General features: G+C 41.0%; 1 protein-coding gene and 1 long non-coding RNA gene across 6 annotated transcripts in view; one reads left to right on the forward strand and one right to left on the reverse strand.

The window, feature by feature from the left end:
- Positions 1 to 18: 18 nt before the first annotated feature.
- The window catches only part of LOC110526536 (diacylglycerol lipase-alpha), a 52055-nt gene continuing 30289 nt past the window's right edge, over positions 19 to 21784 (forward strand). The window contains exons 1-2 of one of the 5 annotated variants that reach the window (XM_036980920.1): positions 19 to 75; positions 217 to 311. The gene's annotated coding sequence lies outside the window, so the exon portion shown is untranslated. Of the gene's footprint in view, positions 76 to 216; positions 312 to 7619; positions 8470 to 21784 lie in introns of those variants that run through there. The other 4 variants (XM_021607583.2, XM_036980919.1, XM_021607585.2 and 1 more) reach the window with 4 other exon arrangements.
- Positions 1305 to 5282, reverse strand: LOC110526535. The gene is made up of 2 exons (XR_002473976.2): positions 4659 to 5282; positions 1305 to 3836 (listed from the first exon to the last, which is right to left on the reverse strand). It is a non-coding gene; the product is annotated as an uncharacterized LOC110526535 (long non-coding RNA).

Below are 21784 nucleotides of genomic sequence, written 5' to 3' on the forward strand. Positions count from 1 at the left end.
CACAATTGGCAATGTGCATGTAATTGTGATGGATGCTGTAGGAGAGAGGGAAAAACGTCGTGGGAGAGACAAAAAGTGAGTAAAAAAAACACCCTAAATATGTTTAGAACTACAAATGAACTTTATTCTGTCGGTTCTTGTTTTTTTTTATGTCACAATTCCAACCCTCCTTTATTTTGTTTTTTTGTTTGGTTTGTAACCTTATGGTCTACTTAGCAGCCTACAAAAAAAAAAAAAAACAGTCTGGATGCGGAGGGGTGAACATCTCCTGCTCTGACTGCAGCTGGGAAGGACTGCTGTGCTACGACTGGGTGAGTGCTTTGGGACTGGGTGGGGCCCACTGCTCGTTGAGAAGAGTGCGGTGAAAGCGCGTATCGTTCTTAGTCTCCAATAACACCAGAAAAAGTTGCTAGATTTGTCGCTTGTTGCTTTTTTGAAAATGTGTCGCTAGAGGAGTCTGAATACACACTAATGACAAAGTCACTAAGTTGGCAACTGACTGGGGCATGTCCAGGGGCTGAAACTTTACAGGGGGTTCTAGAAATGTTGTAATTGAATGAGCTGCGCCTCATTCATAGCTCCATTTAAATTTATACTGTTACATTGATGCTGTTGACCCGGATTACTGGTTGCTGCGGAAAAAGGAGGAAGGTCAAAAGGGGGGTGAGTGTAATGGATGTGAAACGGCTAGCTTAGTTAGCGTGGGCGCTAAATAGCGTTTCAATCAGTGACGTCACTTGCTCTGAGACCTTGAAGTAGTAGTTCCGCGGTAGTAAGGGCCGCGGCTTTTGTGGAGCGATGGGTAACGATGCTTCGAGGGTGACTGTTGATGTGTGCAGAAGGTCCCTGGTTCACGCCCGGGTATGGGTGAGGGGGACGGTTAAAATTTATACTGTTACATTTAGAATACGACTCCCCCTCAGTTTTCTATTTTGGACTAGTCCAATACTAGATTCAAATCATGAAATCCAATTTTATTGGTCACATACACATGGTTACTAGAATACTAGATTCACATCTGGAACTGGCTAATGTATCTCTTTGAGAATTCAGATTTTTAAAACAGCACAATGTTTAGAAACCCTATTGGCCAGCATGATAACATTTAAAATGTCTCCTTTTCATGACCGCTAACATGTGAATGGTGGACATAATACAGCCTATAACCAGTCAGTCCTATTCATATCAGTGATGATGGAGGAAAGGAAACAATGAGAGGAGTGCTTCAATCTCAACACAATGAACCCTAGCTATTTCTATTGGTGGAGAGTGTAGGACACAAAATTATTCACAGCTCTCAAAGAGACCCTTTAGTCTATGCAAGAGCGTCCATTGCCTTTAATAAAGGTCAGGTCAAGTCACAAGACAACCATTTGGATTTACACAAGGAGCTTTGGGGGGAGGGAGTGTGCAAGAGGGAAAATATGTCATAGGGAGCTGGGATATCAAGAAAATATAGGTTTAATCCCCATCATAATCACCAATATCTCATCATCATCATCATCATCTGGTTCTCATTCTCCATTTACAATAGTATTACCCATCAACATTTCACCATCATTGCCATTTATTTTAATATCATACAGAACATGTGCTAAAATGTGAAGTCCTACTGGAATTATTGCATTTATACGCTCTTTGAGACCAAGGAAAATAACTGCTAGATTTGATTTAGTACTCTGTGACATGATGACTAGGCTATTTGAACATGTGTTCGCAGAATATGTGTCTGTTCTGTTGCTGTGCTGGAGGTATTGATATTGCATCATGGTACGCTACATGCCAGTGTTCAAGCAAGATGTTTGATTGGGTGTTGAAAATCTCGTAGGCCTCTTATATATATATAAAAAAAACTGTTTATGTTATCAAAAATAGGAGAGCTTCTCTGTAATTAATAGGGAAACAAAAGAGGAAACAATCTCAGTTGATCTACTAAATAAATCCCTCTATTTCTCTACTCCCATCAATAATGTATGCTTTCTACTTGAATTCTAGGTTCATCAAACTATCAAAAAATATTACAAAATACACCGTAATGCATGTATTATCATTTCATCATACTTTCAATGCTTTCCTGGAGGTTGGAGATGGATGTAATATATTTGTGTATATGCTGATTTGCTGAGCATGACTGGCCAAGCTACCACATACATTGGTACACCACATATTGCATGTAGAATATTTTCATTCTGAATCAAAATTCATACAATGTACAGTACTATTACAGTAGCTGCACAGTCTCTCGCACTAACACTCTCTAACATGTATGGTCTTCAAATAAATAGAGGCTACACTATTGCTCCAGAGAAATTGTAGTAAGCAAGCTGTTAATACATTTGACAAATGGACACACCAAGGGATTTCAGTGTTAACACACAGGGTTAAAATATAATATATATATAATATTTTTGGCAATAGGTTTGGCAATTTAGTGTATATGCTTTTGGTTTATACTCCATTTGTGTCACCAGGGCAGTAAACGCAGGCAGCCAGGCATAACTTTGACTATAATCTCAATGTACATATTGATTTGGGATATAGGGGCAATTTGACTATGAAATGTTATTACCTCAGCATCAGTAGAGACTGAAATGGAAGTGTATCACATACAATTATTTAAGTTACTTCATCTGTCACACTATTATCTGCCATTACTGACATCACACACAGCCTTCCCTAAAACATGCAACTTCCCCTGAATTGATATAACGATATCTCCTGGTCTAAAACCGTTATTCAAAAGGGTTCACATCTAATCTGCAGGGACCAGGTATTTACAGCAAAAGCAATACGAGCATAGAAATAGCACATACTAGGCACCAGGGTTGGGATCAATTCCATGTAAATTGCACTCCAAAATTAAACAAAATTCAAATTCCAAATGTTCTATATTGAAAATGATTCAAGAGAATTGGAATTTCAGTGTACTTCCTGAATTGACTGGAATTTAAATGAAATTGACCCCAAACCTGCTAGGCACTCACAATAGTATGTTTAATATACTTCATACTTCACTTCATATGACCTTTTTCAAATCAAACAATATAAAGTTGCTGCATTTCAACTTCTAATTTATGTATTAGTAGACCTAGAAACATCAAAATGTTTATCGGTGCATACTGGATAAATAGGGTGTTCAAGTACTGTATATATGTGTGTGTCCAGTGTAACTGTTGGAGTGCATTTGTATGGTGATTAAAAGCGTGTAGCCCTATAATAAGTAGGTGCAGTTAGAGAGGTGGAGCAAATTCATGCGTGAGTATACTAGCAGGGGCCCAGAAATATATTACTTGAATGTTCACTGATGTTTTTATTCACTACAAGCAAGGTCAGGCTGAAATAAACTTAAGAAGCAAAGTGACTCCCCATCCCCCATCTCTACCAGCTGCATGATAGTCTATGAACCAATCAGCAAGTGACTTGTTAACCCATCAACCAATAGGTTTTTATGATGAGTGGTGGTGATTAATTTCTTCTTGCCAACAACAGTGCCCCCAACAGGATGGCACCAGCAGCGATGATGGCACCACCAATGAGGAAGGGCTTCAGGCTTTCCAGGGAGTCTGTGCTGGCCTCTGCTGCCTCCTCCCCCTCTGGTGCCCCCTCTGGTTCAGCTGAGCCATCCTCCACTGGAGGCTCTTCCACAGGGGCCGCTGGGGGTGGAGGCTCTACTGGAGTGGGGTCGACCTTTTTAGGGGGAGCTGTCTCCTTCTTCTCCGCCTTCTCTGCTTTAGAGGATGCCTTGGGCGCTGGTGCCCCGCTCTTAGCCTTAGCTTCCATGGATCCAGAAACAGGTGGAGTTGGTCAGAAGTGTCTTTCAGGTCAGCACTGCTTTACTGATGGAAAACCGCAAACAGAGGCAGACAGATAATCACACAGATTAGACTCTATCTGCTCTACTGTCCCTTGGTGTTATTATACAGACAGGGAGCATCAACATACACAGGAAGTATTTTACACCTCCTTATTCACTGCAGAATGAAGCATCATGTAGCTTCATATCAGTAGAGACAGGGCCATCATGTGACCTTGACAGACAAGATGACATAAACAGAACCACATTATCCCTGCTATATACATTATCTGGTTTGTTTATTACATATGTAGAGCAAACTTCCAGTGTTAGCAACACTTTAAGTCCAGCATCCTGTCAAGAGCAATCTCATGGGAAAGTTAACTGCACGTTTTGTAACAGAGTAATCACGCTGCTGCAGCTGTTAAAAAAAGAGCCCAGTTGAGAGGTGCATGCATGTCTTCTGCACTCACCACACTGTCTGATGTGTGTTAATCCAGTCTCAGCAAGCAATAAATATTCTCTGTATATTTATTTATTTCTCTCTCCCTGTCTATCTCTAAAATGGCATGAGTCATACATTATGTACTGTTAATGGAGGTCAAGATGGAGGAAAGCAGACAGGAATAAGGAGAGGAGAGAGTAATAACATAGTGGAGATACAGAATGATCCAAAGGCAGGAAAATAAGAAAGAGAGAGAGAGGAATTAAAGAAAAAACAGAGATACTAAAACGGATGCATCTGAGGATGCTCGATGCTGGCACAGGATATGAAGATAGGAGTTGCACAGGCTGTGATAATCCCATTGACCAAAATACTGAAATAGCATGAAGGGTGAGGAGGTAGAAATCTGAGAGTACATACCCTCAGGCTATTCTGTTCTCCTCTCCAACAGCTCTGTAACAATGGCCGGAAGGGTGGAGGGATGGAATTGCTGCTCAAAAGCTATCAGCCGGAACTCAGTAATGTCCTCAAGACAGAGAGTGAGAGTAAGTAGAGAGATGGAGGGCACAGTGAAAACAGAGGGAGGGAAAGGAGAAGGACTGGGATGTACCATCTGGGCTGCAAACAGTGGGGGTGTCTGTATCTTTAGACTGCATTGTGTCTTGGTTCAATTTACTGTATCTCTCTCTGCCTCGCCCTAGAGCTTAGGATGTATTTTTTAAAGTAAATTCTTGTCAAATTCTTGTAGAAGCCTACTATACTAATTACTACAATAGTAATTCAATTGTATATACTGTACAAATATATAATAGAAAGATTTGCATACCCAATGCGTGGCATCATGCTGCCTCAAAATGTGTGTATTTGTGAGTCACATTTGTAAAGGGGAAAATGTGCTTGTTTGTGTGTTTCAAATTTTATCTCAAGTGTGTTCAGTACATGGATTTAGTTGAGTACTTTCTTGCACCACTGTCTCTGACTTTATCTAAATAAAATATCTCCCTGTGATGCTAAGGGGATGACATCATTCAAATAATACAGCCCTAGTTCAGTCAAATACTACTGTGTGCCTACATTGTCAATTTTGTCATTTAGCAGACACTCTTATCCAGAGTGACTTAAAGGAGCAATTCGGGTTAAGTGCTCTGCTCAAGGGCACATCAACATATTTTTCATCCAGTCTGCTCTGGGATTCAAACCAGAAAACATTTGGTAGGTGGCCCAACACGCTTAACCGCTAGGATACCTGCCTACCATTGTATTCTACCGACACTGTGATTATTGAGCTGTCGGTAGACCATTCCATTCTTGTGGGCCGGCTAAGGAGTATTGGTGTCTCTAATGGGTTTTTGGGCTGATTTGCTAGCTACCTCTCTCAAAGAGTACAGTGTATAAAGTCAGAAAATCTGCTGTCTCAGCCACTGGTTGTCACCAAGGGAGTACCCCAAGGCTCAATCCTAGGCCCACGCTCTTCTCAATATACATCAACAACATAGCTCAGGCAACAGGAAGTGCTCTCATCCATTTAAATGCAGATGATAGTATTTTACTCAGTGGGCCCCTCCCTGGATTTTGTGTTAAATGCTCTACAACAAAGCTTTCTGAGTGTCCAACAAGCTTTCTCTACCCTTAACCTTGTTCTGAACACCTCCAAAACAAAGGTCATGTGGTTTGGTAAGAAGAATGCCCCTCTTCACAGGTGTGATTACTACCTCTGAAGGTTTAGAGCTTGAGGTAGTCATCTCATACAAGCACTTGGGAGTATGGCTAGACGGTGCAGTGTCCTTCTCTCAGCACATATCAAAGCTGCAGGCTAAAGTTAAATCTAGACTTTGTTTTGCCTATCGTAATCGCGCCTATTTCACCCCAGCTGCCAAACGAACCCTGATTCAGATGACCATGCTACCCATGCTAGATTATGGAGACATAATTTATAGATCTGCAGGTAAGCGTCTAGATGTTCTTTACCATTAGGCCATCAGATTTGCCACCACTGCACTCTATACTCCTCTGTAAACTGGTAATTTCTGTATACCCATCGCAAGACCCACTGGTTGATGCTTATTTATAAAAACCCTCTTAGGCCTCGCTGCAACCCTCATCCTCCACATACAACACCTGTTCTGACAGTCCCATTCTGCTAAAGGTCCCCCAAGCACACGCATCCCTGGTTTGCTCCTCTATTCAGTTCGCTGCAGCTAGCGACTGGAACGAGCTGCAACAAACACCCAAACTGGACAGTTTTATCTCAATCTCTTCATTCAAAGACTCAATCATGGACGCTCTTACTGACAGGTGTGGCTGCTTTGCGTGATTTATTGTCTCTACCTTCTTGCAATTTGTGCTGTTGTCTGTGCCCAATAATGTTTGTACCATGTTTTGTGTTGCTACCATGTTGTTCTTATATTGTGTTACTACCATGCTGTGTTGTCATGTTGCTGCCTTGCTATGTTGTCTTATAGGTCTCTTTATGTAGTGTTGTGTTGTCTATCTTGTTGTGATGTGTGTTTTGTCCTATATTTATATTGTTTTTATTTTTAATCCCAGGCCCCTGTCCCCGCAGGCCTTTTGATAGGCCGTCATTGTAAATAAGAATTTGTTCTTAACTGACTTGCCTCGTTAAATCAAATAAAAATAAACATGTTTTCTGGGCCTGGCTGCTTTTGTCTTGTTTTTGACAATTAAATTATAACATTTAAACCTTTCTCACCACTGTAGTAATGCATTAAGGTGGTTACCTCCATGTACTACTAATCTATGGGAGGAAGCAGGATATAGTAGGGTGACTTATAGTAGGTGGAACATCATGGCAGATGCCTATAGCAACATTCCTGCATTCCTAAAACACACAGCAGCAATGTACGACATTAACAAGCATGACCAGCAGGGCTCAGTCAATACTCAAATAAATGTCAATGCCAACAGTCAGGTTTTGTGCCTATGTGCCTTGTAGCCTATACTGTAAGATGGGCGTTATATACAACAAACTTACAACTCTGAAAATCAGTATCCATTTGGGATATCAAGTAGGCCTATTTTCAACAGTGTCGACATTACTAAGAATTAATATTTCAGCCAGCTTATTTCTATTTTAGGGTGATGCCCGACAGTCTGCCATGGACAGATGACCCAAAGCTGTTGAGGTCGCAGCAGACTGATGGCTATAGGGTAGCCTTCCCAAGTTGTGTAGTCTAATAGTGTTAGCCTATTAATGGAAAATGCATTTGGCTAATTATGTGCTTGTAATAATATTTGTTTTGCTGATATTTTAAAGAAAATGTGGTCTGCCCATGTTTTGCATTTAGAGCCAGTCTGAGCGCAGGGCACATCTATTTAATAAAAGTGTAGCTCAGGAAATGACGCGGGTCCACGCCCAAACTCTACAGTTGGAGATTCCTCGATATTCACAAACCACCAGTCGTGCATTTCACAGTATGCCAGCGGTTTATACAGTGCATACAATCGCCGAATCCTGCGTGAACGACGCAAATCCAACTGGCTCTATTGTAGGGCGATGGATGACGTAAAGTTCCTACGTAAATGACGCAGTGGTGATTCGGTGTTTGATCCGCAGCTGCGGAATAGGGAATGGGAATAGAAACGACGTATCTTTTCAGGGGTAAAAAATTGGTCTGTCGGCTGGTATTACAACAACCAATTTCTTGGGACCAGCTACTTGAAGTAGTTTGATTGGGTTCGGGAGTTGTCCGGTTGGTTGTCACATGATACAATATAAAAAGATTGTGTAGCGATTTATTTGTTAAACTTCACTCTCTGTCAGTGAGAAACATTGTATGGATGAACCTCCCGGCTCTCCTACATGGCGTGAAGAAACATCGGTCAGCAGATATCCTACATATCGACGACGTGTTGCAATTTATCGATGAATTAAGACCTTGAATTCCAAGGCAGAGTAAATGGAGCGCGTGTCTGCACGGTTTGACTGTAGGTTAGGGTATGATCCAGCTGCGACCCTTATCTGATTGCCTGGCCCGGATTCCAGTGGAACCTGTCACTTGAAGTACCGTGGTTAGATTCATAGGGAGGTACGTGTGTGTTCTGCCAGCCACGGTTCAGCGCAATATTGTCGCTGCTGAGTTTTACAGGGTTTATCCCCGGCAGAGCACTGGTCCAGGTCCGCGTGGAGGTGAGCTCGAGGTGGACAGGCGTAGGATGGGAGAACGAACAGAACCGATGCAGTGGGTCTTGGCAAGGCATCGTCACAATACAGGTGAGAAAGAAGCCCAACGGCTGATCATTGGAATGGGATGGGGAGGGGTGTCATACAGTGACAGCGAGAATGTCTTACCTATATAGACAATAGCCTTTTCTAAATATCAACTGGGGTAGCAATATTACTCATGCATTTTTTCTTAGCTTTTACCTACCTTTGTGATAAGGAAGAGATTAGGCAAATTCGGACATTCGGTTATATGGCTCAACAATTAGTGGCAGGTCCGTTATTGATTTAAGGAAGGCTCAACCCACAGCAAACCTTGAAGATTAGGCTAGATGTATTCAAACCTTTTCTCTACCATGTCTTTACTCCTTTATTATTCCATCATTGTGGAGTCTTTCTGCAGAATGTCCAGTGTTTTTGCATTCCTCTCAATAACCCGTTAGGACCTGGTAGGCTATGATGCTCATGTGCAGACATGCAGCCGGTGGAGAGAGACTGGATAAAGCACATGTAGCTCAATGGGTGAAGACCGAGCCTTTTATCAGCCTCATATAGCTGGGCCTACAGAGAGAAATGCTTGTCATACCAATAGAATGAATGCCCAGTCAATCACTTTATTTCCATGAGTGCCAATATAGCTTCCCTAGGAGTGCCAATATAGCTTCCCTAGGTGCTCTGCATGTTTTCATGAAGGCTCGAACATGGACAAGTGGATCATGTAAGAAATGTGAGTTTGTATTACAGGTGTATGTCTGTGTATCAAGCATGATCTGTTTGCAGTAGTGTAAAAGAGATGATGTTCTGAAAGTTGTTACTACTTGGAGAGAGTTGTTATGACTGTTGTGTAATACTAGAAGACAAAAGCCAGTGGGCAGAGAGATGCAGTGTACATGGATTACGGTCACATTCAAAGTGTCTTCAGTGGATTTGAGACCCAGTTTGCCCCCTAAAGCTGGTTTAAATCCCTGTAGTAATCTTGCATTCAGACTCAGTTTACCCAGGGGCGTGTTCATTATGCTGATTCTGTTGCAAAGCATTTCTTAAACGGAAGCAACTGGAACATAACGGGGCGGGACCTACCTGAAGTTGTCCAATAGAAACTCTAGTTGTTTTTTTTTACTGTGTTACAGTTCAAATACTGTAAAGATATAAGTTGATCTTAAATAAATTCATTAGGCCCTAATCTATGGATTTCACATGACTTGGAGTACAGATACCTTAAAAAAAAGATAGGAGTGGTGTGGATCAGAAAACCAGTCAGTATCTGGTGTGACCACCGTTTGCCTCATGCAGCGCAACACATCTCCTTTGCATAGAGTTTGTCAGGCTGTCGATTGTGGCCCGTGGAATGATGTCCCACTCTTCAATGGCTGTGCAAATTTGCTGGATATTGGCGGGAACTGGAACACGCTGTCGTACACTTTCATCCAGAGCATCCCAAACATGCTCAATATGTGACATGTTAGGGATGTATGCAGGCTACGGAAGAATGGGGACATTTTCAGATTCGAGGAATTGTGTACAGATCCTTGTGACATGGGGCTGAGCATTATCATGCTGAAACATGAGGTGATGGCGGCGGATGAATGGCACGACAATGGGCCTCAGGACCTCGTCATGGTATCTCTGTGCATTCAAATTGCCATCGATAAAATGTGATTGTGTTCATTGTCCGTATGCCTGCCCATACCATAACCCCACCGCCACCACAATGTTGACATCAGCAAACTGATCACCCACATGACGCCATACACGCTCTCTGTCATCTGCCCGGTACAGTTGAAACCAGGATTTGTCTGTGAAAAGCATACTTCTCCATCGTGCCAGTGGGCATCGAAGGTGAGCATTTGCCCACTGAAGTCGGTCACGACGCCAAACTGCAGTCAGGTCAAGACCCTGGGGAGGAGGACGAGCACTCAGATGAGCTTCCATAAGACAGTTTCTGACATCTTGTGCAGAAACTCTTTGGTTGTGCAAACCCACAGTTACATCAGCTGTCCGGGTGGCTGGTCTCCGATGATCCCGCAGGTTAAGAAGCTGGATGTGGAGGTCCTGTGGTGGAGTGGTTACACGTGGTCTGCGGTTGTGAGGCTGGTTGGATGTTCTGCCAAATTCTCTAAAACAACGTTGGTAGCGGCTTATGGTAGAGAAATTAACATTAAATTCTCTGGCAACAGCTTTGATGGATATTCCTATAGTCACAACTGCACGTTCCCTCAACTGTGGCATTGTGTTGTGACAAAACTGCACATTTTAGTGGCCTTTTATTGCCCCCAGCACAAGGTACACCTGTGTAATGATCAAGCTGTTTAATCAGCTTCTTGAAATGTCACACCTGTCAGGTGGATGGATTAGCTTGGCAAATTGGAAATACTCACTAACAGGGATGTAAACACATTTCTGCACCAAAGTTGAGAGAAATAAGCTTTTTGTGTATATGAAAAATGTTTGGGATCTTTTAGCGCATGTTGCGTTTTATATTTTTGATCAGTACAGTTGAAAAACGTTCCATTTGGACTAATAATTATGCTGCAGTACTGTGGCTCTGCTGCTTCTCTACCTTAGCAGTGAGAAGAGGACAAGTTTTCTTTACTTTTTCCTTCTCAACCTCTTTCCAAACGTTTATGGAACAAGCTTGATTTTAATACCTGAGATGAGACTGGAGTGGGTATGTGTGAGATGTACATTCATGTTGCACACGCACAGATCTGTTTCCAGTAGAGGTGCTATTGAGATTTTGCTTTGGTCATTTCACAGCAACCACTCCCTAGCCAATAATTCCCATCACAACATACAAGTGTCACATTCTGGACTTCATGACAACAATCTACACGATTTCTCCAACATAAGATTAAATCTAATTTGGGAAAGATCACACTGGTGGTATGGCCATATTATAAATGAAACTGCTTTTCTCAGACAGAAACCTGGTGTCCCTGTTCGACAAACACAACCATTTAAAAGTCTAATAATCCATTAGATCTACAGTAGGGGGCTAAGAGGTTCCTAGCCACAGTACAACAGAATACTGTCCGTTTTGTTTACACCTGCTTCCACTTACTCCCTCCCTGCTGACTCCTCAACCCCCACAGAGTACCTCTCCTCTCCTGATGGTTGTGTCTTTCACAAAGCGTGTCTGAAATGGCACCATATTCTCTATAGAGCCCTACAAACCCTAGTCAAAAGTAGTGCACTATAAAGGGAATAGGGTGCCTCTTTTTGACAGCCTCAATGTGACAAACCACATATAATGTATGTCATTGACGGTTTTTGTATTAAAAGAGGGGTAGGTTTTATCTGGAGTACTGTGATGGTAATGGCATTTTTGGACTACAAAAAGTCTGTAAATGATTGACTTGTGAAGTAATTTACAGCTACAGTTTATTAGGAGCTTATCAAGTCACATATGGTCATACATTAGGACCAAACATTTTGCAGAAGAAAATACTATAAAATAAATGTGTACAAATACTGAGCTATATTGTATGCAACATTTGTGAGGGAAATTATATTATTTTTTGCAAATGCATTTTCTCAGAGAAATATATTTAGTTTAACAAGTAATATTTCTTCTAAAAAAGGTGGTCAAAATGATTGCTTCCCCTGTTGTCAATACCTCACCCTGTGAGAATAACAGCATTGAGCCTTTTTGTTTAAATATTTTGAGATATGAGAACACATTGGGAGGGATCAGTCTTTTTTTCCTCATCTTTATCAAGGGTGCCAATAATTATGGACCTGACTGAATGCCACATACTGTATTTGTTCTAGTGTGTGGTGGTGAAAGGAAACAGGTGTTTGTGGAAGCATAGGGGGAAAACTCCCAGTGCGTTGTGTATTTTGCGAGCCCAGCCTTGCGGTGTGAGGACTGAGGAGGATATTAGGGGTGAAGTGTATTGGTGAGGTGTTCGGCATGAATAGGGGAGAGATTGGGACATTATCGAGAGTCCACAGGGGGATGTTAACCCAGGCTGGCAGAGCAGTGCAGTTGCAGCAGGGCCCTGTCTCTCCCTCCCTCTGTCTGTCGGCTCCCAGCCCTGTACCCGTCTGCTCCAGCCTCCATGTGCAGCTCTCTCCCTTTCTGCCTGGGTCAGTGTCACACTATACACAGAGCTTCTCTCTTGTGAGTTCCTATATACTCGTCACACGTTCTCCTCCTCCGTTTCTTCTCCTAGTAGGCCTACTCCTCCATTTTCCTCCTTCACCTCTCTTTTATTACGACATCCTCTTCCATGCACCATCCAGCCTACCTTTAACATGAAATCTCTAGCCTATCTCTCCCTCTTTTCCTGTCTCATCTATTAGCTTTATCCATCCATCTTTCTCCCTGGACTCACTTCTTCTCACTCTACCCACACGCTCATTGTCTATTCATATTGTAGAAGACGCTTGTGACCGTGAAAAGTGTCATGCGTTTGCACCATTTCCACAGTGAAGAAACCTACATTTTCTTTCTTTACCCCCCCCCCCCCCCCCCCCTTCTTTATCTAGCTAATCCAGGTTCTGGTTTTGGCTTCATGCCGCTCTTTCCCTTTTTTAGACTGAAAGCCATGTGCCACTCACTCCCACTCTCCCTCTGCCTCTTTCTCTGTCTTTCGCTCACACTCCCGCCCACTCAATCCCTTTCACCTCTCCTCCCTCCACACTCTATTCTGTGACTTTGTGTGATAGTATATGCATTTGGATGTATGTGTGTAAATATGAAGTTCAGATTGTGTAGCCCACTTGTTTGTGTGTACTCATTATGCATTATGTGCAGTGAAGTCTCTGTCTTTTGAGTCAAAAACATGAGCTGGCGCACACCCAGAGAACATTATTTTATGTAGAGGTGCTGACTAACGGAGAATAAACTATAAGATATAAAATAGTCGCACACTCCATATATTAACTCAGCATCCGAAACGTTGGTGATTTACCCAATAAATTACTGGGAGTTTTTATAAATATATATTCGTTTTGATGTCTGAGCCTGGACAGAGAAATTAGAGCCTTTCTGTCGCATAGAACCGTGTGTTTTCTCCCTGATTTATGAGAAGAAATTGCATTACTGTATTTAAGGATTTATTAGAGGTATTGGATCAAACGTATTATTACAGTTGTTCAATGTCAGTGTTTTCTCTAAATAAATTACTTGAAAGTGTAACAAAAGTCCTCCCATTATGAGGATAACGACACTAAGCCTTTTTCTAAAATGTTTTATGAAATTGAAGAACACTGCCTCCTGAGTGCCATCAAAGTGTCAAAGATCCACCAACATATTTTACAGACTGAGGTATTTTCTGCATATGCATTGTTCTTTCGAAGGGCAAACCCACCGCTTTCGAAGGGCAAACCCACTTAAAATGTATGCCAAACAAAAACTATTGATTTTAAAGTTTATCAACCCATACAACTCTATGCACAAGGAGTAATTCAACAAATGTACACTGAACATTTTACAAAACCACATTTATTGAAAGAACTAAGCAAAGATGGTAACATCATTTAGGTAAATGGTCACAAACTGAGTGATATTTCTTTTCCAAAAAATGTCTGCTCCAAATTCAAAGATGTCTTCAGAAAGAATGGGGTGTCAGCTGTGACATGACACCTTGAGTTTGAAAAAATCTCAATACAGCAGTGTTCAAGACCAGAAATTAGAGTACTACATTATACTCTAATCTCTACTTTTCTTTACTCTACTGTACTTTACTGTCCAAACCTGCGACACATAGACGTCTATGATTTGTTCAGATTTGGTCCAGACTGGACCAAATCTGAACCAATCATGGACATCTATGTTTAGGCCAGATGAAGGTTGGTCCAGACGTCTGTATTGAAATAAACTCTGCTCCAGACTGGACCAAAAAACTATGACTGTGGACATTGAAATCAAGGCCAGGGTGGACTGACAAAACGCTGTCCGGTGTCGGTCGGTGCTCAGTGGGTGAAGATGCTGGTTACAGTATATAGAATGAGAGGGAGGTCATGGGTAGATGTCAGTAAGAGCTGGGAGAGGTGACATGCATTGGAGAGAGCGAGGTACGTGGTCAGTTGCACAAATTAATGCATTCAACCAAAATGTGTCTTTCACATTTAAGGGTGCAATAGGCAGAAATCACTCCGCCATTTTGAACCAGCGACCTTTCTGTTACTGGCTCAACACTCTTAACCGCTAGGCTACCTACCGGTAGGGGTTGTCCAGAGTTTTCACATTTTTGCTTTGATGACCAGATGACAGAAATAGAAAGAAAAGTGTTATCAGCTTAACATAACAGTATGGCAGTGGAAGGGAGGACGGTAGCAACTGTGGTTTGTGACTGTTAGGATTTCCCAGTGTAGCCAATTTAATTGCAGATATTCTGTTACCGATTTGGTAACACAATTTCAGTTTTTAAAAACCAAATTCATAAACAAAATGTATCATAGTAAAAACACTAGCTAGTTGATAGGTCTCTACCTTCTTACTTCTGTGAACTTTAATTATCCTCCCTTCTCATGAGGGAGAAAGATTTGAAAATATCTTAAAGATATGTGGGGTTTTGGTAATGGAATTTTAAGGCACAAGGCAATGTTTCTTAAACTACTGAACAAAAATATAAATGCAACAATTTCAAAGATTTTACTGAGTTACAGTTCAAATAAGGATATCAGGCAATTTTAATTAATTAGGCCCTAATCTATGGATTTCACCTGACTGGGAATACAGATATGCATCTGTTAACAGATACTTAAAAAATCTAATTTGGGGCATGGATCAGCAAACAAGTACGTATCTGGTGTGACCACCATTTGCCTCATGCAGCGTGACACATCTCCTTAGCATAGAGTTGATCAGGCTGTTGATTGTGGTCTGTGGAATGTTGTCCCACTCCTCTTTAATGGCTGTGCGAAGTTGCTGGATATTGGCGGGAAGTTGAACACGCTGTTGTACACATAGATCCAGAGCATCCCAAACATGCTCAATGGGTGACATGGCCTGCATACTCACCAGACATGGAAGAACTGGGATATTTTCAGCTTCCAGGAATTGTGTACAGATCCTTGCGACATGGGGCTGTGCATTGTCATGCGGCGGATGAATGGCACAACGATGGGCCTCCAGGATCTCGTCACAGTATCTCTGTGCATTGAAATTGCCATTGATAAAATACAGTTGTGTTCATTGTCCGTAGCTTATACCTGCCCATACCATAACCCCACCACCACCATGGGGCACTCTGTTCACAATGTTGACATATGGGTGAGTATACTGCTCTCCCACACCATACACGCGGTCTGCAATCTGCCCGGTACAAGCAACGTGCCAGTGGCCATCAAAGGTGAGCATTTACCCACAGAAGTGAATTAAGACACTGAACTGCAGTCAGGTCAAGACCTGGGGAGGACAACGCGCATGCAGATGAGGTTCCCTGTGATGTTTCTGACAGTGTGTGTGTACCAGTGTGATGTTGTTCCCCTAGATTATGCACCAAGTTGCACACAAGGACCAATTCAAATAGGCCAGGTAAAGAGGGGATGTTAATAATTTGATGATAATAATAATTCTGTGTTTTTTTATTTAATTACAGCTGCATAGCTAATGTTTTTCTTTGGTGTACAAACACTTTTTCATATCAATATTGTACATACATGTGATTGTAAAAGTTTTGTATATTTTGGTTTTGCCCGTCGTGGGTTATCTGTATTTCCGTACCCCCTTATTGTTCTCTTTTGCCTGACCTTCAGCATAGCAAGGTGCCTGAGAGCTAGGACTGTGCCAAAGCTTAACAAAATGTGTGTTGTCTCTTCGTGTGCAGGGCAAATAAAAATAATTCCACTAGCAGACCTTCAGTTGTGGCAGCGTCCTAATTAATAGTACACAACGCAGAACGAACCACGCTACATGTGCAGAAATTCATGTTACACGTGGCCTGCAGTTATGAGGCCGGTTGGACGTACTGCCAAATTCTCTAAAACAATGTTGGAGGTGGCTTATGGTAAAGAAATGAACATTAAATTCTCTGGCAATGGCTTGACATTCCTGTAGTCAGCATGTCAATTGCATGCTCCCTCAACTTGAGACATCTGTGGCATTGTGTTGTACGACAAAACTGCACATTTTAGAGTGGCCTATTATTGTCTCCAGCACAAGGTACACATGTGTAATGATCGAGCTGTTTAATCAGCTTCTTGAAATGCCACACCTGTCAGGTGGATGGATTAGCCTGGCAAATTACTAATGCTTACTAACGGGGATGTAAACATATTTCTGCACAAAATATGAGAGAAATAAACGTTTGTGCGTATGGAACATTTCTGGGATCTTTTATTTCAGCTCATGAAACATGGGACCAACATGTTACATGTGTTTTATATTTTTGTTCAGTGTAAATGTGTTTTGTGTTTTTATGATACTTTTCTAAGACTTTTTCTGGTAGATGTTTTCTAAGACTAATTTTTCATATGTTTGACAAGAAAATAACACCTTTGTTTATCCATTTTTTTTTTTAGGGTAACATTTACATATATATTTTTTAAATATATTCCTTAATTTCTCATATATATGACTCATAGTTTTCATTTGACACCCAATTTGACATGCTCCTATGAACTTAACATGTTGGTGCTCATGAGTCATTTGACATGGAAATGACCCCTAGCACCGGTTCCAATCCAAATTCCAATGCAGTTTAGCAAACTCCAGGGGCACTGAATAAAGTCAATAACGTCAATAATTTTATCAAGTACCATGACATTTTAACCAAAATCCTGGTTGCCTCTGCCAGGAGACTGAAACTTGTGAATCTTCCAGCAAGACATTGACCCCAAGCACCATAAGTCCATAAGTATAGAGGAAGGATATAGAAGGATTCTCTATGGAGGAATGGTCTATGATCAATCCCAATGGTTTCTCCAATCTTATAAAACATTTTAGAAAAAGGCTCAGCGTTGTTATCCTTGGAGGGTGCTGTATTTTTGAAAACCGGGGATCCAATAATTTTGAGCCCTTTTCTTTTCAATTTTTATTTTTTATTACTTGTTCAACAAAATCTCTTTGAGAAATTATATTTTTAGGTCATACAATTGTTTGTATTTTTGGGGCACACAATATAGCTCAGTATTATTTTTTATACTGTATTTTTTTGCTTGTCTTTATCAAGGGATCCAATAATTCTAGATACCACCATATACACAGTCCCCTCCAAAGGCATTGCGATGAGGTGACAGCTAGCTTTCAGATTAAGTGTCAAAGAATGTCAACCAGCCATACCGACAGAGAGGCTGAAGCATTGGACTGGGGATAATTGGACTGCATTTAAATAACTAATCTACTAATCACACATCAAATTACTAACCAATATACCTCCATCTATCCTACCTCCTCAAATTCATCAGGCCTCAAATGGCTATGAAATGAAATGTGGGTCCAAGATAGTGCTGATGGTTTGGAGTGGGTGGGTTTGGGTCATGGCCTCAATTACTTTACTATGATGAGATTTTCTATCAGGTAAAAGGCCACCTAGGGTGATAGGCAGTATGTTTACAAAATACCTCATTCAATTTGATAGAAGTTAACCTGATTTTACCAAGCTTTTTGAAAATGAATTTTCTCTGTAATGTTTGATTTAATAGTAGGCCTAGCCTATAGGAGAGCAGCCTTTTTCTAACCTCACCTGAAGGAAAGCTTTACAAATACCACAATTTAGAGCTTTATGACAGTAATGGGAGTGATAACCTGGTTTGTTTATTTTCAAACCAGTTGTATTGCTCTCTGTGTTTGCAGAGATGTCCTAAGGTCCAGAGACAGTCTATTTGCTTTTATGGGCGAACCCTCCTGAGTTGGCCTAAAACGGAGAGAGAGAGGGAGGCAAGATGTTTGCTTACCAAACTTAAACATGAAGCATCACTGTGTGACCCACTTACACTTGACCTGATGCAAATGGCACGTGGAGACTACCGCAGTTAGACTCAAAATGCTGTATGAGACAGGAACAGTTTGGTTTAATGTGCTGCATAAACAAGCTTGGCACAATAAACCTGCTGTAACTAGTATGTGAAATAGGGATCTGGTGTTAAACCTACTGTCAAATGTAGTATAGCTCACTAAACAAATGGCCGTGTAAAATAGTTAATTGTGAACATGACTTTAACCATCTGTATGGGCTATTTTCTTTTTTATTTCACCTTTATTTAACAAGGTAGGCAAGGTGAGAACAAGTTCTCATTTAAAACTGCGACCTGGCCAAGATGAAGCATAGCTGTGCGACCAAGAACAACAACACAGAGTTACACATAAACAAACGTACAGTCAATAACAGAAAATAAAAATAGAAAGATCTATGTACAGTGTATGTAGATGTAGGGAGGTAGGCAGTAAATTGGCCATAGAGGTGAAAATAATTACAATTTAGCATTAATACTGGAGTGATATATGTGCAGATGATGATGTGCAGGTAGAGATACTGGGGTGCAAGAGAATCTGAGAATCAGTGGGATGATTTGAAGCGGGCTGTCCATGCTCGGCAACCACCAAACCTAACTGAACTAGAGATGTTTTGTAAGGAGGAATGGTCCAAAATACCTTCATCCAGAATCCAGACACTCATTAGAGGCTATGGGAAGTGTCTAGAGGCTGTTATTTTAGCAAAAGGAGGCTCTACTAAATATTGCTGGGATTTTTCTATTGGGGTGCCCAAATTTATGCACCGGTCTAATTTTGTTTTGATGCATATTGCACATTTTCTGTTAATCCAATAAACCTAATTTCACTACTGAAATATTACTGTGTCAGTTATTTAATAGATCAAAATGAAATGGCTGATCCAAACACCCAATTATTTATATGGAATGGAAATTGTCACGGGTGCCCAAACTTTTTCATACGACTACATATACAGTGGGGCAAAAAAGTATTTAGTCAGCCACAAATTGTGCAAGTTCTCCCACTTATAAAGATGAGAGGCCTGTAATTTTCATCATAGGCACACTTCAACTATGACAGACAAAATTAGAAAAGAAAATCCAGAAAATCCTGAAAGACCCAGCCACGTTTCATATATATATATATATATATATATACATATATACACACACACACAAACACACACACAGTGCCTTGCGAAAGTATTCGGCCCCCTTGAACTTTGCGACCTTTTGCCACATTTCAGGCTTCAAACATAAAGATATAAAACTGTATTTTTTTTCAACAAGTGGGACACAATCATGAAGTGGAATGACATTTATTGGATATTTCAAACTTTTTTAACAAATCAAAAACTGAAAAACTGGGCGTGCAAAATTAGCGCCACCTTTTGCTGCGATTACAGCTGTAAGTCGCTTGGGGTATGTCTCTATCAGTTTTGCACATCGAGAGACTGAAATGTTTCCCATTCCTCCTTGCAAAACAGCTCGAGCTCAGTGAACAGCAGTTTTCAGTTCTTTCCACAGATTCTCGATTGGATTCAGGTCTGGACTTTGACTTGGCCATTCTAACACCTGGATATGTTTATTTTTGAACCATTCCATTGTAGATTTTGCTTTATGTTTTGGATCATTGTCTTGTTGGAAGACAAATCTCCGTCCCAGTCTCAGGTCTTTTGCAGACTCCATCAGGTTTTCTTCCAGAATGGTCCTGTATTTGGCTCCATCCATCTTCCCATCAATTTTAACCATCTTCCCTGTCCCTGCTGAAGAAAAGCAGGCCCAAACCATGATGCTGCCACCACCATGTTTGACAGTGGGGATGGTGTGTTCAGGGTGATGAGCTGTGTTGCTTTTACGCCAAACATAACGTTTTGCATTGTTGCCAAAAAGTTCAATTTTGGTTTCATCTGACCAGAGCACCTTCTTCCACATGTTTGGTGTGTCTCCCAGGTGGCTTGTGGCAAACTTTAAACAACACTTTTTATGGATATCTTTAAGAAATGGCTTTCTTCTTGCCACTCTTCCATAAAGGCCAGATTTGTGCAATATACGACTGATTGTTGTCCTATGGACAGAGTCTCCCACCTCAGCTGTAGATCTCTGTAGTTCATCCAGAGTGATCATGGGCCTCTTGGCTGCATCTCTGATCAGTCTTCTCCTTGTATGAGCTGAAAGTTTAGAGGGACGGCCAGGTCTTGGTAGATTTGCAGTGATCTGATACTCCTTCCATTTCAATATTATCGCTTGCACAGTGCTCCTTGGGATGTTTAAAGCTTGGGAAATCTTTTTGTATCCAAATCCGGCTTTAAACTTCTTCACAACAGTATCTCAGACCTGCCTGGTGTGTTCCTTGTTCTTCATGATGCTCTCTGCGCTTTTAACGGACCTCTGAGACTATCACAGAGCAGGTGCATTTATACGGAGACTTGATTACACACAGGTGGATTGTATTTATCATCATTAGTCATTTAGGTCAACATTGGATCATTCAGAGATCCTCACTGAACTTCTGGAGAGAGTTTGCTGCACTGAAAGTAAAGGGGCTGAATAACTTTGCACGCCCAATTTTTCAGTTTTTGATTTGTTAAAGAAGTTTTAAATATCCAATAAATGTCGTTCCACTTCATGATTGTGTCCCACTTGTTGTTGATTCTTCACAAAAAATACAGTTTTATATCTTTATGTTTGAAGCCTGAAATGTGGCAAAGGGTCGCAAAGTTCAAGGGGGCCGAATACTTTCGCAAGGCACTGTATGTGTGTATATATATATATATATATATATATTTATTTATTTATTTATTTATTATGAAAATGTTTAATATTCCACCCATGAGGCCACTAGGTAATTTTAATACAGGAAAGGGTTTTAATAATTGTTTTGAGTGACGTCACTGGACAGACAAAGCATTATGCTGAAGAGGTTCCTCTGAGTGTGCTGTGTGGGGAACAAAACATTTCTCACATGCAGGGACTTGTCGTACAAACATTCCACAAAACACATGTTAGTTGGATTCACAGATCCAAATTAGATTCACAGATCCAAATTAGAATAGATTGTAGTAGTGAGAGATTCTATGACTCACAGTTGACAGAATATAGAGAACTGTCTTGCAGAGTGGCCTGAAACCGCATACACAATACTACATTTCCCCATAGGGACACGATTAAAGAAATTAATTTAATGGACTGTCGTTTCTCTTTGCTCATTTGAGCTGTTCTTGCCATAATATGGATTTGGTCTTTTACCAAATAGGGCAATATTCTGTATACCACCCCTACCTTGTCACATCACAACTGATTGGCTCAAACGCCTTACGAAGGAAAGAAATTCCACAAATTAACTTAACAAGGCAAACCTGTTAATTGAAATGCATTCCAGGTGACTACCTCATGAAACTGGTTGAGAGAATGCTAAGAGTGTGCAAAGCTGTCATCAAGATGAAGGGTGGCTACTTTGAAGAATCTCAAATGTATCAAATAT

This window comes from Oncorhynchus mykiss, chromosome 6, assembly GCF_013265735.2.
Source record: "Oncorhynchus mykiss isolate Arlee chromosome 6, USDA_OmykA_1.1, whole genome shotgun sequence".
In the NCBI taxonomy this organism is placed as follows: domain Eukaryota; kingdom Metazoa; phylum Chordata; class Actinopteri; order Salmoniformes; family Salmonidae; genus Oncorhynchus; species Oncorhynchus mykiss.